The sequence below is a fragment of the Myripristis murdjan genome, chromosome 15 (genome assembly GCF_902150065.1).
Source record: "Myripristis murdjan chromosome 15, fMyrMur1.1, whole genome shotgun sequence".
NCBI classification, from domain to species: Eukaryota; Metazoa; Chordata; class Actinopteri; order Holocentriformes; family Holocentridae; genus Myripristis; species Myripristis murdjan.
This window is the reverse complement of record NC_043994.1, coordinates 25721047-25738995: the sequence shown is the minus strand read 5'-3', so window position 1 is coordinate 25738995 and position 17949 is coordinate 25721047.

Sequence of the window (17949 nt, the reverse complement as noted above, 5' to 3'; positions counted from 1 at the left end):
GCCTGTAAAATATAGGCCTACAACATCTAACTATGTAATTGCCTATGAGCTGGTTGTAGCCATTGTAGAATTAATTATTGAATTAGGTGCTTTCTGTATCACAGCTCCCATTATAACTTAAGAGAGAGAAAACCTATTTGGAAAACCTGGATATCATTCTCTTTTGTGTGAGAAGGCACGAGGATTGGCCTGGTAACCAGCTGTTTGGGCAAAACAAGATTTATTTCTGGTAAAAAAGTACAAGTTTTACAGATTTTCTGAACTTATAATATGCACAAAGGTTGCTATCGGTCTTATGATGTCAAGATTTGCTCTGAGAAAAATGTGAGTGCAAGAGACAAGTAACAAGTACAGATGCCGGCCAGTCCTGCAGTGCCTAGCCAGGCTCCAGCACTCATCTTTCACTCAGTGCATTGTCAACAAGAAGAGATGCACTCTATTAGCTGTGTTCTGGTATGGTAACTTGCTTTTTTGCTTAGCTGCCATAACTCTCCAGTGAAAGGGCAAAACCACTTTACTAGCTCCACCGAATATTTGCCGGCAGCAAAGACATATTTTGCCACAGATTGGAAACTGATGTTACAAACACACATTGTGATAAAACCACTGGGTGAGTGAGCATTACTGTGTATGCTGTGAACGTGGGCTGTACCATTAACATTTGGCAAACACATGCTATTCCAAACCTCATAAGCAAAAGACCGAGTTGTAACGACACTATTCGCCGGTGAAAACAAACATATTTAGTTACACATAAATAAGCCCAAACAGCTGCAAAGCAATAGCCTCCCTAACACTAGCTGATCAAGGATCATTGAGTGCAAAGCGAGGCAGCCTTTGACTTACTGACCTGACTTTGGCTCCCGATGAGCAAATCTTGTGCCGTGAGAAAAATAGCCCTTCCAATATTAAATTGAAAACTGGAATAAATTTTGGTTTCTTTGCAAGAGCTATCGTAAAACACCGCCACTAAGGGGACTCGGTGTCGCCAACGTCAACAAACTTCAAATTCTACTGGCAGTAACTTTACCGGGAGTAGTTTTTAACTTGAGTAACTGTTAATGGAAGTAGGATTTCAGCTTAAGTCACTGTTGAAACCAACCTTCACACTAACCGAGGAGCATGAAAGCAGTCCTCGTCCAGATAGAATCTGCTCCACGTTCAGACAGCACACTGGAGATCTTGTGAGGTCCGGTTCCTGTGAGATCCCCCAGCAGTTAAAACCACTATTGCTGATTAGTGCCTATCATCCCCGTGTGTGACAGGGATCTGCACAGTTAGTGGCCTGGGTATCTCTCTGGGCATCTGAGCTATGTAAACTCACCGCTGTGGGTCATTGCGTAAGAACTCCTTCCCCTCGTTCTGCGTGAAGAACAGATGGCATAGGTGAAGGATGACTGATCGCTCTCACAGCTCTGTGAAACTGTTCTGCAGGATGAATCACAGATAGTGTCGTCACCCCTGCCAAGACAGAGAGCAAAATGCCACGGTGCCGCGTGTTTATCGCGGCCGCTCATCTCTCACTCGGCCGCTGAAAGATGCAGAACTGTGTTAGCGGTTTCTCAGTACGATCAAAGAGGTGGGGATTAATCAAGTTGAGCGTCTGTCTCTAACACCATTAGAGACAAAGCTAGCTACAACACGTAGTGAGGAAAGTCATCATCTTGTTTCACCATGTCAAAAGTACATTACGTTTTCTGTCTGCCAGGTGAGAAATTCCTGCTTTTACCATGACAAATTGTATTGTCTCAGCCCCGAAATGACTAACACAAAACCCGGCCCCAGAGCTCTTTACAGTCTCAGACGGCACAAATTATTTGCACCACATGAATTTAATTTAGAGCCAAGTGATGTGTTTGTGTTTAACCTTTGCGAAGTTGCTAAGAGAAGCCTTGTTTATTGTGTGTTGCTGATCTCCGTCCAAATCACAAACCTGCCGCACACCCCGTGCCCTGTGGCGCTGAGGGGGTTGCATCACTCCGTTGCACTGACTTGGCTCTTGCAGACACGCAGTTACAGAGACTAATTTTTTTTCATCAGTTTATGTGCATGGAGGCCATATTCCATGCTGACAACACAGAACATGGAATAGGGGCTTGGCACGGGGGGATAGGGGCTTGTGTTGCTTGAGCTCCATGCATTTCTACATGCTACTTTCTCACAGGTTTAAGAAAGGGTTAAATTTTTGTTGCTCCGGGCGAATAAAATCTAAATTCTAATGAAACAGTAATAATGATATGCAAAGACAAATATTCAAGATTGGAAGCGGTGCGAGCCACACATAAGTAAATCACGTATAAAAGGCCAATAAAAACTTAGCAAAATGAGGCATGAATGCTTTCTTGTGCCACCAAATATTAGATTATGCAAGTAATCCTTTCAGTCAGCGATGGCTTGGAATTTGACAAGGCAACGAAGGCCAAGTCATGTCAAGCCGTCAGCTCCTTTCGCCAGCTCGTCGCTACGCAGTCCCCGCTGTTTGTGATTGATGACCATGGCTTGTGGATGACCTAGCCCAGTGAGGAGCCTTCCCAGCACTGACCAACACTAAACACTACAGGGTTTTACTCAGCTTGCACCCACGGTAAAAAAAAAAAAAAAAAGGGGGCTGTAATTTACTCCTCGATTTCTTGACTGTCGCTTATTTCCACAGAGAAAAAAAATCAAGTGCAAGATGGGCTTAGAATCACAGTCCTGTCTGTATGGATTCATAAAAACTTTTACAATCATCTTGAACAGGATCCATTTAGTTTGAACTTCTACAAAGAAAATGACACACAATACATTAATGCTGTTTTTCTGGTTGATTCATTATGTTGCCCTCAACTGGCTTTTACACAGAATTCGCCATGCGAGTTTTAACCCCTTAAACCCCAATTATCCTGTAAATTTCTGCTTAAATGGCTTCAAAGTTATAAAAAGACTTGTTTTCCCTGTATTGTTCAGCAGTGTCACATACATATACTGTATCGGCTGTTTGCAGTGCTTGAGTAAAATATTCACACCCAAGAGGCCATCGTTTTGTAGCTGCATCATCACATCAAATAGAAAATATCTAGTTGCTTTATGTATTATTTTATGCACATTTCCCTTTTGTTCGGCAGTACATATTTGGCATCTTTGGAAACCTTTGGTTCTCCTCTAGAATGTAAAATAAAGTTCTGTGGGAACTCGGCCGTGCAACATGCATTTGTAACAACAAAGCCATCGATGGGAGCAGCAGAGTTGAAGGGTCTCAATATCGCCCACATCGTGATCTGTTCACGAGGATGAGCAGTCACAGCGCTGCTTGTAGTTCTGGTTCAATGCGGTTTGACCAAATCTTGGCCAGCAACACGGCGAGATGTGCCAACCTTAAACTGAGCAAGCCTCCACCCTGAAACATCTTACTTTTATTGACAACTGTAATGATTACATTTCATATAAATGCCACAGTCGAGTTTAGGCACACAAACCTAACAAGGAAGGGTTTGTGAATGAAAATCTGGTTTGCTTACCCTGCAAATGTTAGCTTTAATAATTACAGTAAGAGCACTGTCATGCTGTGACTTTTTTTTTTCCTGTGACTCTTTAGGCGGAGTCATTTAGAAATGACTAATCGCTTGCAGAGGATAGAGAGAGTGTCAGTGAGGCACGAAGAGAGAGAGAGAGTTTGAGATGTAGAAACCGAGAGAGCGTAAAGGAAGAGGAGAGAATGTGTGTGGTGTGTGGGCAGTGCCTCTCTGTCTATCTCAGTGCATGTAGACCTTTGTGCGGTGGGGGAAGTTTGAGCTCTGAATTATCTGCATTGTTAGAAATCCCCATTCCTCTTGTGTCTTGGCAGACGAGGCACAGGCTGGGGTGTCCGTGTGGGTGACTGTAAATGAAACATTCCGCGCTGGGTTCAGGACGGGGTTTCTCTTGACTCATCGTCCGTCATTGTGTAAAGCTCGCTGTCCGCTGTGAGGCAGCCCATTCTTCTGTCCACGGTGAGCCAGGCAGTAAATTCTCAGGGCCCTCGTTGTTGAAAGCTTCATCACCTCCCTGGATGCCTCTATCTTCCTAATCCACCTCTTGCAAACATGTGCAGCGGCGGCCCGCAGTGCACGGCGCACAACCGTGGCTGAATCATGTGCATGCACCTCCGAGAATGTGTGGACCAACCCAAGTGGATTATCTTAAAAAATAATCAAAAGTAAACACCTGCATGAATTTCGCCACTGATTCAGAACAACTCTCTTTGTGCTCTGCTGCAACTGAAAGCGAACCCTGAAGCAAAATGAGCGCATGCCATCTGGTTACTCAGACAGTAACTTTATTCCTTCTTTTTTTTTTCCTTTTACATTTGTTTATCTAGTGAAGGCAATTGTTGTGCATGCATGCTTATTTTCAGCATCACCTTGGCCCACATTCACACCAGCTAGCTGGAGCATTTGGGTGTTTAATGCCTTGCTCAACGGCACATTCATTGTAATGGAGAGTTACCTTCAGAGATTTTCAACTCTACAGCACAAATCTCCACCATTACTTCCCCTCCAGAGGAAGCACCGCATCCCCGGTTGGACAACGCACTTGTGTGAAAGGTCATCCACGTTCACCATGTTTCTGAGTGACTTTCTCTACTGCAGGTGTTTATGTGGCTAATTTTTCATAATGCATGTTGGAGAGGAGTGAAAACCTCTCCTCAGGGAGAGAACGGGCCCTGGTCGCCCTCACATCTGAAGAGCGGGCTAATGGGAAAGCAAACATAGTGATTACCAAGGCCCCTTTACAAGGAGCAGCCTGCAGAGAGAGTGGAGCGCTGCACCTGAACGACTAAGTGCATGTGCATGTGTGTGTGTGTGTGTGTGTGTGTGTGTATGTGTCTTTTTGTGTGTGTGTGTATGTGTGTGGATGGTTACATGGTTGTTCATGTATATGCAAGAAGACCGTGTGTAATTGTATGTATGAGTGCATCTATTCGGATGAATGTCCCTTTAACTTTGTAACTTTGTGTGTGTTCAACCATTAAACTGTTGAAAAGTTTTGTTTGTACTATCAATTTTTTATACAATAATGAAATAATGTCCTCATGCCAAAGTTATGTAAGAGCCCCATACTTTAACATTGTCTTACAATATGAAAAAAAACACACTATTTGCCAGGTTTATAGCAGAACACTGTCACTAGTAGTAGCAAAATGTGGTAAAAATAATACAAACATCACCGTTAACACTCCCAGTTCACTCCATACTAATGGCTGCTTGCAATATTAGTCTGATCTTAGAATTTAAAGGTGCACCATGTAAGAGATATGTGAAACAGCATCTACTGCAGATGAATGACAAATCTAAATCTAAACAGTAAAACAAAACTAAATGAAACCTACAGCATTTCCCATCACACTCAGGCCTTCACTCCCCCTGCAATACAACTAAAGGTGAGATGCAGAAATGACTGGGGTTAACACTCTGGAGCTTGTAATATTAACACTTTTTTTTTTTTTTTTTTTTTATATGTCACATCAAAAGAGAGACAAATTGTTAGTTAGATTATCATAATAAGGCCCTAAGTTCTGTTGCTGGTCAAGCTTGGATGTTTATAAGGGAGTGGGGCTCCAGCTATAAGAGAGTTTTTTATGATCCATGAAATACAGTGGACAACAACAGACTTGCAATCATTATAATTATCTTTATTATTATTTTTTACAATTATCAGTGCTTATATTATTATTTTATCATCACATGTGATGTTAATGCACTGGGAGTCTACATGTCACTGTGTCGGTCAGCAGTCGGTTGGTCAGTGGGGCTGAATCTCCAAATATATTAGGTGGATTACCATGAAATTTGGTGACAGTATTCATGTTGGCTAGAGAATGAAATGTGTCCATTTTTGTGAACCTGTGCCCTTCCCTCTAGCGCCACCAACAGGTTACATTTCTGTAATGTTGCACACTAATATCAAAAAGTTTTGAAGTTTGGTTACATTATTCTTGTTGATGAGATGATGACACTTTGGCAACTTCCTGACCTTTCCTCTAGCGCCACCAGCAGGGTGAAACGCTGTCACGGTGGAAGGGGTTGTCGCAGTGGAAATTTTGTGAGAACATTCATGTTGGCTAGAGGATGAAACCCAGCAATTTTGATGACCCTGTGCCCTTCCCTCTAGCGCCACCAGCAGGCCCAATGGGGTGGGGCGTATCGGGGCAAAAACAAACAAACAAAAAAAGGAACTAAATAAACCAAAATAATAAAACTAATGAAACTAAGAACAGTTTTTTTTTCCTCTGCTGGGTTTAATTGGCATTATTATTATTCCAATTTTGAAACTGTATTTGTTTTACCACCTTATATTGAATTCAAACTTTGCTTTATTTTTATCTTTACCTTTATTATTCTTATCCTCTCATTTCCCTCTCCAATTAATTCTCTCTCTCTCTCTCTCTCTCTCTCGCTCTCTCTCTCTCTCTCTCTCTCTCTCTCTCCCTCTCCCTCTCTCTCTCTCTCTCTCTCCCTCTCTCTCTCTCTCTCTCTCTCTCTCTCTCTGGATGTGATTCCCAGCATGGCAGCCGTGTGCTGTGGTGTACCATGTCTCCTCAGGGACCGAAGCCGTTGCACAGAGGGGCTTTCTCTGCAGCACACGGGCCCTCTTCACTCTGTGTTGACTTAGTAAATTACCTGGGATGTCAGGGCCCAACCACAGCTTATCCTCAGAGGGGAGGGAGCAGTGGGGTGGGGGAGGGTGGGAGGGGGAGCGGTGTGGCTGTGAGAAAGAGAGAGTGTGAGAGAGAAAGAGAGAAATCATAGGCTTTTCATTTGAAGTTATTGTGTAAAGACTCTCAGGTTTGGAGCTCAATAGGACTCTGAAGGCAGAAATCAAACCGGGTGTAAAAACTGAAAACCTCCGTCCAGGATCAAACAGTGAGACAAGTTGCAAGTCAGCTACATATATGGTTAAAAATAAATAAATAAATAAATATATGTATATATAATGGGACATCTGGATTTATACTGACTGCCTAGGCTCATAATGTTGAATTTATGGAATTTGTGGATTCTTTTTTGAAGGTCAATATTTTTTAATAGAGCATCTCAGAGTGGAGTATTCCACTTATTACACCTCTTTACATTACCAAAGAAGTCAATAAATTGGCAAAAAATAATCTTTTATCATCTGTTTATTGGTTTACTCTGCTAAGAAAAAAATCTTTACTGCATTAGCTTGTAGAGCTGTTTCCATACCAATGCAGGTAGTAAAAGCAAAGAAATTACAATAAAAAGTTTTTCGAGGGTGGGGCGTGCCGTTTTGTTAACACTTAAAGGTTGCCAAGTAGATGAATTAGTTTATGACTTGCAGGCAGCTAGCGAGGAGAGGCTGTTGCCTGATTGGACGGAAGCTCCACTGGGGCCCTGTGCCTTGGGGGCACTACAGATTTCACAACATATCAAAATTTTCAAAATATGAATTTCTGGTTGAAAGACCCACCTTATAATGTGCTGCTTTCTGCGGCTAACAAAGTCATCACCATTCATAAACCACAGAACCGATAATTTGTGTAAAGCGAACGTTTCCTCAGGGACTATTTTCCAGCAGAGAGACTTGTTTCACTTTGAAGTCTCTAAATTTTCATTTTCATATCATAATGGAAGGAACGGAAGCCAGTGGCTGGATAAAAGTTAAGAAAAAATATATTGCAGTTCTCAAATACGACTTCTTGCTTCAAGGAAAGATTAGCAGAAACGCGACTTCTATACTTTTTGTAAATATTACACTAAACATGTAAAATCACTGGCATGGACCTTTAAGTGACCAGTCAGTATTTAGTATTAATGTCTGTTATTCACTGTCATAATGCAAATATGCATATGAGCAGCTGATGTACTCTGAGAATAGTGAAAACAGCTATGACCCACTCTGGACTTAGGCATGGTGAGAGACAAAATAACACAAAACATGCTTTATTTTGAAACCTTTCATCATAGTAGGAAGGTACACACATTTGGGTCACATTTTTTCCTCAGTCGTGTAATGCATTGTTTTTAGAGTGCTGAAACTCAGCAGCAACAAAGGTTTGGTGGCTGCTCTTCCTCCCAGGTGGACTGAACAGGCCAGGCAGCCACGGTCCTGCAGGGCACACGGCGCTGTGGTATGCACGCCGGGCGCTCGAGGGGCGTCTGTGCTGCTGCCTGTCTGTACTCAGGCGAGTCAGACTGCACACCTGTGGCTCCTCTGCTCAGTCCTGTTTGCTTTGACACCTTGGATGCTGTCTCCTTCAACAGCACACCTTTCATCATCACCATCAACCTCATCACCTTTCCTCCTCCTCCTCCTCTTTCTCCTCCTCTTTCTCCTCCGAGCCTTTTCTTGTGTTTTTCCCAGTTACCTCAGGAATCAGCGCCAACATTTTTAAAAATCCACATTGAATCAAAGAATGAACCTCTACTGCCCCGAAGGGAATTTGTCTTGCACGCAAAGAGCAACATTACAACATTAAAACACTGAATAACATTATAACACCTTTAAATAATAGACCAACCAAGTCACAGATTATCATCATCATTGCATCACTCAATAATTAGACAAATCTTTATCTAACGTGCATGACTTTTATTGAATTTAAGAATGTTTAGGGTTAATTAATTATTATTGCACATTAAAAACCCTGCATAATACAAGAATTATACATAATACATGCAGACCATAGAGATTGGGAGGAAAAAACAGTAACTTACAAAAAGAAATGTGCAGGAGGAGCCAAAGAAAACCCTATAAGGGCTTGATACATACAAGCTAATACAAACAAATACATGAAGAAAAAACATACTAACTGTAAGGTGTTACAAGTGTCCAGGAAATGTGATAATATTACAAGAGTGAATATGTTAAGACAGTGAGAGTGGTGATGATGTTGCATTGCTTAATTAGTCCAAAAAGAAGAAGTGTTGCTTTTGTCCTCATGATAGTTGCTATGCTTTTGGAGGAACAGTTAAAATTACAAATGCTGTAAGGAGTGTGAAATTAATTCAGCCCCAAGCAAAATGTACATAACCCCCTTCTGTCTTTGATGGCAGGATTTCTTTTTATCTCAGATTTATGTGCTGTACTCCATTAGGTGTGCTGAATTATGGGCTGGAACAGGCTTTTTTGTTTCATTCATAATGGCCTGATTCCATTGACACTTTCTTGGGCTTACGAGCTCAGTGCTATTCTCCATTCCCTCACACTTCACTGAGTTCTTGCATCTTTTTTCCTTACTTTTTTTTTTTTTTTTTTCAAAATCACATTTTCCCCTTCGTCTGTCTGCGGATCACGCTAAGCCTTTGATAGCGATGGCGGTGGTGGGGCATGGGAGAGATGGGGGGGGTGGAGAGGGGATGATGGGTGGCTGTAGGTCGGGGTGTCAGTGGCTCCCCAGCACCGACTCTGAAAGGATGTGACTGAATCCCCGGCCAAGTGAAGAAAAAAAAAAAAAGCTCTCAAAGAAATGCTTTGTGTGCAATCATCAAACCATATTGTTACAATGGCCTCGTCTAATTTGTCATAACATGCTTTGCTGTTTGTTGACATCCTGCGTCCACCTTGAAAAGGAGGTTTCATCACCTCACCACACCTCTGCACATCTTTGAGCCTGAGAGTGATGGTGGCCAGCAAACAGAGCAGCGGGAGTAATGAATTACACGTAATCTGATTACAATAATGATAAATATACAGTATAATCATTTCCAGCAACTGCAAAAATCCCACTTTTTGAGAGAGTCTGTGAGTACTTGGTATTATTAACAGCATTTTGAAAAAAAAAAAATCACAGACACATTCAATTGATTGTCTTTAGTGTATATATTTCGTATATTTAGTCTCTATTGTATATACTTTTAATTTAAATTTAAATTTTATTTTATGTTTTTTATTGATGATGCTGCTGTAACATGTGATTTTCCCAGTTTGGGATCAATAAAGTATACCTATCTATCTATCTATCTATCTATCTATCTATCTATCTATCTATCTATCTATCTATCTATCTATCTATTAATTATACAGCATGAGAATTGTTTTAAAAACTTCATATCAGCCTGTCTAATGTAAATACTATTTAGTATCAATAGACTATCAGTTGACTTTTAACTTACCATCAACATTTGACAGTCAACATGAAGTATTATCGATACTTTTAATAATAATGAAGTAGCCTGAACTTTTCACATTTTAACTTTAACTTTAAATAAAATGTTTTACTTCCATATTTCATGATTAACATAGGAGACTTTGGAAATCCAAAAGCAACAGAGACCAATTAAAAAAACTTGACTGGGTTTGAGCAGTGAGGTGCATTGCAGGTAGTCAGTAATGGCTTGCATTTTGAAAGTAACCTTCCTAACCCTGCTGGCAGCGCTGCGTTTCTCCACCTCGCCCCGCTCCCATTCTCAGGTCTCGAGCGCCCAGATCTGAGGCAGCGTCTGGAGAACGGCAGGTCTTTGCCAGATCAGCGGGCTCTGATACAGACATTAAAAACTAATGCCATTTAAGCAGCCCTCTGACAGTGGACATTCACATAACCTGACTTCTAATGTTTTCCAGCCTGTGGAGGGGAGGGAGGGCAGCAACAAGAGCCTCTTTCAGGGGCTTTTCAGCACGGATTACAGCGGCTGACTGCTCACCAAGTTTGAACAATGTGACCATAAGGCCTTCATGATTTGTAGCTTTGCTGGATTCGGCAGATCTAATAATTCATTAAATCACCTTATTCACCAGTGAAAAAAGTAAGGGAAAAAGATTAGAGCAGCATGAGAACCATATGCAGAGGCAGACGGGAAGGAGGAAGGGGGAAGAGGAGGAGGAGGAGGAGGAGGAGGAGGAAGGGGGGGCACACAGAAAAGGCCAGAGCTGCAGCTTAGAGCAGGAGTTATGCACACCAGGTCATGGAAACGGACCTGTTCCTCATGTATCTCAGTGTCTTTACGCTTAAATATTAAATTCAGAATTTATTTGACAATGAGGAATTTGGTTAAATTCACATTATGCTCTTGAAGAGTTTGATTTGTGAATAAAAAACAGACCCTCTGTCCTTGTAAGTGCATCAAAGGCTTGCCAAATAAATTTCAGCGATGAAAAAAAAAATCCTTATTCCAATATAAATGTCAGAAATCTGCATTCCACAAATTGCAATAAAAAATTGTGGCGACAAAAGGGCAACATGCTCCAATTACAAATATGGCCTTTGATATCTTTACAGTTAAGAGTCTGCAGAATTAAAGTGAAACGTGAGATTTATTTACTGTTAGTGTGCCTGTTAGGAAGCGTTTAGCCTGTTTGGTCGCCTTTTATTGTTCTCGAACCTCTACATCCTGAGAACTTTCACAGCTACTCCCTCAGTGGTCCATTAATCTATCTCTGTGTAATTCTGGTTAGGTACAGCCAGTAACCGGAGGAGAGTTATGAGATGAGGAGCTGCATTGTCTTGGACTTGTTTAACGCAATAACTCAGCGATCCGACAGGCACAGAGTGGGTGGAAGAGAGACTCATCCAGGGAAAGTACAAAGCCCTGCCTGGTGGTCTGCACACATGCCTGGATGATCTGCCCAAAACAGCCTGCATGGTGGGGTGGCAGAGACACACCTGCTTTGTCAACACCGTCTTCCTCACTACCGCGGCCAACTGAAAATCCATCCTGTGTAATTGCGACGACTGCGAGGCACCATCGGTTTGAAGTAGCCTCTTTTTGGAGGCTGGGGTTGAATTACATCCAGGAGTCTTTTCATTTCCTGTTGCTTCATGTCTGACAAGTCTAGGTGTTAGAAATCAGTGTTATGCATGAACGTGCTAAATGAACCTTGAAACGTGCCCATTTTTGGTGTACAGGGAACTGAACGTATTTGTTTGCAATAAATGCACATAAACGCGAGATAACAATGTTCACATACTGTTTTGTGGTGCTCAAGGCCAAGAATTTACTGGCGTGCTGCATGGTTAGTGCTAATCCAGACAATGCACTGATGAAGTCCGCCTACAGGAATATCGGAATGAGATTTATGGACAAATCAGTGCAGGTTTCAACAGACAAAAATCTGCATTTTTGTGCAAATTGTGCCCACAAAGTCTCACAAAAGAAGTCAGAATGGCAGCCACATCGGCGCTGAATCGAGGTGAAGCATCCGACAGAGGAAATATTTTCGTCATTTATTTAGTTTGGGAAGTGGGCAGCAGCATTGATTGGGGGCTGGAGATGGATAGATGGATGGAGGTCTGACTGAATTGTAAAGCTCACAGGAAAAAGAATGGCTCAGAGCAGGTCATAAATAAAATAAAATAAAAAAATAAAAAAAGAACGTGAACTACTTCATTTTTTGGACTGTGAACTTCAAAACTGTGAATTGGGAATGTGAACGAGTTCATTTTAATCTGTGTGTACTGAACTTTGAGCTAGTTCTTGTGAAGTTTGAACAACACAGTATGAAAATGTGTAACTTTTATAAAGAAAAAACAATAGCACATGCAGAAAACAAAAATGAAGGGCATTTGTGAAGACTAAAGAGGCAGGTATGTGAATTTATTCATTAATATTTCCCATATATTGGACTTGCTTCTGTCAGTTATGTGGAGGTGGAGATCTTCTGTCTTTCTTGTCTCTGTTTTGTTTGCTACTGGTAACTGAGAGACTGAAAGTCAGCAACACCGAAGCCTCATAACTCCACATCGTCCACCTGGATCCCACAGTGACCTTGGCCCATCACCTTTAACCTCGGCGAGTCTGGAGTGCCCGAACCCGAGCGGCTGTTGTCCCCCCGGTCTTCACCTGATGTTTGGATAGACTACCTGGTTCTCAAAACAGGGGAGACATGACAGGGCAGGTCACCAAACGGAGAGCAAAACAAAGAGTCAGATTTCACAGACCCTCTATCAATCAAACATCTCAGAGGCACAATCACACTCACACTACCTACAGGAATCTCAGCGGCTTCAAAGGGAAACGTGTGAGGGATTTTTTCCTTTGCTTCTGAACATGGGATTGTTGTAGATCAGCAGCAGTGTTTATCGTCCTTTGTTGCTACTTGACACAACCCAAGGATGTCTCTGAGACTGAGATGTGTTTACCAATATGGACTTAATGTAACACGGCGATAATAGTGGAGAAAATTAATCCTTTGTCTCCCATTTCTGCAAAGTAATACTTAACATTGCACCGCAAGCATGGGCAAGCTCTTGTACATTCCCAAACATAAATTATGGCAGGACAAATGAATTCACCCACTGGTGTGTGTTACTAAATGCTGCCATGTCTGCTTTGTATACAGCGCCGTGATTAAATGACTGGACTGAGATACGCAGGCATTGTTCTTGCATGAAATCCAGAGCAGCACGGACGTTTGTGTGTAAAGCTGCTCTGTATGATTGATGTATGTTGCCGCTCGCCCATTCAGCTTCTGTGCACGGCGAGCAGGGAGGCCATGTTGGGTTTCCACGTTCACCAGAGCATAGATTGTCTACGGATGCATCTCTTTTGGAGGGCAAGTGTGAGCATTTTCACTCGGAGATTGTTGATTATTGCCACTGCTTACAAGAATCTCTCTCTACAGTAATCTGTCTTTGCGCTGATGTGCAGACAGAGGCCTCTTTTCAGGTGATTCAGGCTAATCTCTCCATGCCACGGATGGCCTAGCCCGCCTTCAACAGGCTGACGGGCTGTTTGCTTTGAAACGCTCCGGAGAGGATCTTCTCCAAATTGTTTATTGATATACTCGTCAATCCATGCCTGCGTGTGGAGTTTTGTTTTCTTCCTCCTCCTGCGTTCACAAGCTCGGACCCCCCCCCCGTTCCACCGCCCCCCTCCCCTCACCGCCTCAGCCGTGCACCTGTCTGTAGCAGGCAGCTGTGGGTGGGCGGGTCTTGGCTGTCAGTGGAACATTCCAGAGGAGAAGTCACCCCGTTAATCCCCTGAGTTTAGGCCCGGGCCGTCCCGACAGCCCGCCTGCCCACCCGCCCACCAACACCCCCCTATACCTCCAGTACCCCCCTTAGCCCTTCTCTTTCTCTCTCTCTCTCTCTCTCCCATCATTGCCCCTTCCTTGAGGCTCTCCCTCTCTGCTCTGGTCAGGCTCAAATGGGATACCGCCATGTCATAGGTAGACACTGTGTGAACGAGATTAAAGGACAAGTCACCTCCCCCCCTCAACACCACCTCCCAAAATGCTCCCAGGCCCAGAGGTTTTAATCCCCCCAAATATTCAAGAATGAAAGCAAATATTGTTATGCCCCAAATCTGAAGGGCTGCTTTGGAGGAATAGAAGGTGGGTTGGTATAAAATAATTACAATCACTTTCTGAAGACTCTCAAAAGAGAAATCGGAGTGTCTGTTATGCAACACTGAATGATTTTTTTTATTTTTATCGTGCAAGTATTCAAATCATATTTTTATTTTACAGTAGCTGTAAACCCTCAGCATGATTCATGCAAATGACATGATATGGTGGACTGATGCCAACTTGGCAGGTGGAAGATTAAAAGTAGGCCTATCCTGAGAACTCAAAATGGCTTTATCTCATTATCTCATCGCTTTTTTTTTCTCCCCCGACATTTTATCTAAATGTTTTTCTGAGAGTGTGTAAGTCAATGTGAGTCTGTGCGTTTGTGATTGGTGAGTTTTTGGTGAGTCTAGGTGTCAAGGCTATGTACATATACAGAACATAGCCTCTTGTCCACTGGAAATTTCCTGTAATTGCCCATATCACTCTCTCTGTATCAGTTTTTTTTTCTCTCCCACTGTGTATTAACTGTGATTCAAACAAGAGTCTCTTTATCGCCCTGGGAAATTCTGATGTCAGGCCAGATCCTGAACTTGGCAGCCACCCCATTCAGCTGGAAGACATAAATGAGAAAAGCTGCACAATTCAGCCTACGAGCACAGAAGACGTCCCCTCCAGTTTTCACTCCACGCTCCCGGCTCTAGCACTTCGTCTTGCTGATGGTGTTTATGTCCGTCTGAACCAAGGACAATAAAACTGTACACAAACGTGCGGTGATCTGGACAGGAACCGCAGCAGCGCTTCTATGTCCCACATGCATGGAGGAGGAAAACTTCACTGCTGTTTCTGATGAATAACAAAGAGGCAATGAGCGCATGAATGAATGAATGAATAAAACTGTTTATTTATTATTTGGCAATTTAAAATTACAATAAGCTGCATTTAGTGGTGGACAATAAAACTGGAAACTGTCGCAGCCGCCAACAATTAACACAAATAACACAAATAACACAGGCCAGACAGCATAATGGCAAACTGGCAGGGTATGTTATGAAATGAGACGAGCTGCTTTTTAAAATTACCATCAGAAATATTTGATTTCAACTCAGGGGGAAGATTTTTTGATTGAACAATGGCAGAATTTTCCTCATTAAGCTCTTAAAGCTGCACTGTGCAAAAACTGAGAGTTGATTTAAGTAACAGCCATATTTAGATTTAGCTGAAAAAAATGATCCGTGAGGCAGGCTGACACCGCTCAAATTTGTGCTTCATGTGTATTTTTCAACATTTGAGTCCAAAGAGTCCTCATCCTTGGCTCCAATGTTGGTAGCCATGTAGAATACCACAATTTATTTCATGTCTTTTTTTTTTGTCAGTCGAGTCTGAAGGGTCCTCACCTTATTGCAATTTTACAAAGCACACCTTTAAATGGTACAGAATAAATAAAGCAGGACAACCACTATTTGCGCAATTATGGTGTCTCTGATGGGTGAAAAATAGTCTGCCAGATAACTTGCTACAGAATTGTTTGCAGTTTTGTGTGAAAGCCTCATGGTAATCGGTGAGAAACTTTTGTCTTATGCAACCCAGCTCAGTTCCCTGAAGTGAGAAGCATCCAGGTGATAATGAGGACGCAGCTTTAAAGCAGCTCTGGCCAGTTTGAGGTAACACCACAAACCAACAGCATAATCTAAATGGCCCGGTATCAAAGCCCCTTCTAACATTCATAAAGTGGCCTTGTCTGGAAATGGAGCTTTCCGGGTAAGGAATCTGCTCTCTGGAATGTGGGAATCTGGACAGTGAGTGCACGCTGAAAGCACAGCGCTCCTCCTCCGTGCATCTTGGCTGTTGCAGACAAACCATTGATCACGTACTCTTTGGTTAGCAAAAGGGCCTGTTTCTGTTTGCATGAAGTCACCCTGAACAAAAAAAAAAAAAAAAAAAAAAAAATCATTTGCAGGGGTAACAAATTGTGTGAAAGGGCTCCATGTGAAAGCAGACTTTGTTTCTTGTAACACTGAACACCGTTTGTTTTTCTTTTTCACCCCTTCTGTAGAAAGTCACACTTTCTTTTGCAATTAATGTGCCTGAGTGTAACGACTGGAAGGTGTCCTGTGGCGCTGGCCGGTCTGCAGGGGTGTTTGGGCCGCGCCAGGGGAAGCAGTAAGAGAGGGTCCCAGGGTGCAGGCCGTCCTCACGCTGTTTACCTACGGACCAGTGCCCCTCTGACGGCCAGAGGGAAGCCGTGGCTGGGCCAGATGCTATTAAAGCCCTGATGGCTTCTGACAGTAATTTCTTCATGAGTCCACAGCCAGCGGGGCCTGCCAGTGGTGAGATTGGGTGCCTCCTCTTGCCCATTAAAGCACACAAACTGTGCCCACAAAATCCCGCTCAATGGTATCTCTGTGCTCAGGGGGTGTGTTTGTGCATGAGAGAAGTGGGAAGCAGGAGGGAGGAACAGGAGAGGGGGAGGACTCTGCCACGGTGAGATGGTCTTGGCGACGGGGCCAAAAGGTTTGGATGTGTTTCTTCAACTACTCTATCACTTCAGGCACGAGGCCAACCCATCGTGGGGAAGGTATTAGGAAAACCTCGCCTTGACGTCCAGCCAAATCGTAAAAGGTGTTTACGTGCATCTCGGCCCCGGGGAATAGAAATCACACATGGCAGGGCTTTAACACTGAGTACGTTAAAGAGGTTAGAGTATCAGCAGGGGTGACTTGGGTTGATAGCAGTTAGGGGGTTGGCTAGAGGTTTTGGGTGAAGGTTTGTGGGATAAGGAAAGTAGCAGTCTGGTCTAGCCTCTACACTGCTACAACTCTAACCAGCACACAGCCACATTAACAGATTACACGGCTGTTTGGGAAAAGCAAATGTTGTTCTGGGCATGGTGCTAACATCACCTTCAGAGGGCTTCAGGCCAGGGGAACATGGCTGGAAATTAGGAAAGTTGCAAAAAGATGAAGCTGAATTGTCAAGTTATACTTAGGAAACTGTGCTTTTATAGCCAATAAAGTACACTAAATAATTATAGATGCACAGAAAGAGGCTAATTATTTACTTGTTTTTATGCTCAGTGCCTTACCGCTCATAAATTATGCTAATTATGTACAGCTAGCAGAAGTACTTTACAATTAGAGATTAGTGGTTTTTGCATTGTTGCATAAAAAACACATTCACGTTGATTTAAGACTTGCTGCATCTTTTATCCAGATTTAGCTTTCTCCATTGCCTGGCTGTGGATGGAGAAAGTGCTATAAGGAGGGCATAAGTTTTCCATCTCTAATCCACTATTTCAGAGCTGACAGTTCATAATCTCCCCTCTGTGTTCCCCTGGGGTGTTAAAACCAGACCATGGGGCTGGATTATATCACAGAGGGGAGACCAATGTGTTAATCATAAATTAGAGGCTAAGCTTGAGTGAGCAGGTCAGTCTCAGGTCATTCCCTCGGCCCTATAGGGGACTTAGTGTGTGAAAAGTTGTGGCTTACCACTTAGCAGACCCGGCGTAATCATGCTGGAACAATGTATAGTACTGTAATGCTGCAAGGCGGCCCGGAGCTGAATGTTCCCCATTAAGAAAGAATCCATTGAAACGTCATTGATTCTTATACAGGCACATTTACTGTATACATGTAGGCCGGAGCATACGCTATGCACAAACACATGTTCTCAAACACACACCTATATGCACGTGCACACACACACATACACACACTGACTGCCTTTAATGTTCATTCACACTAT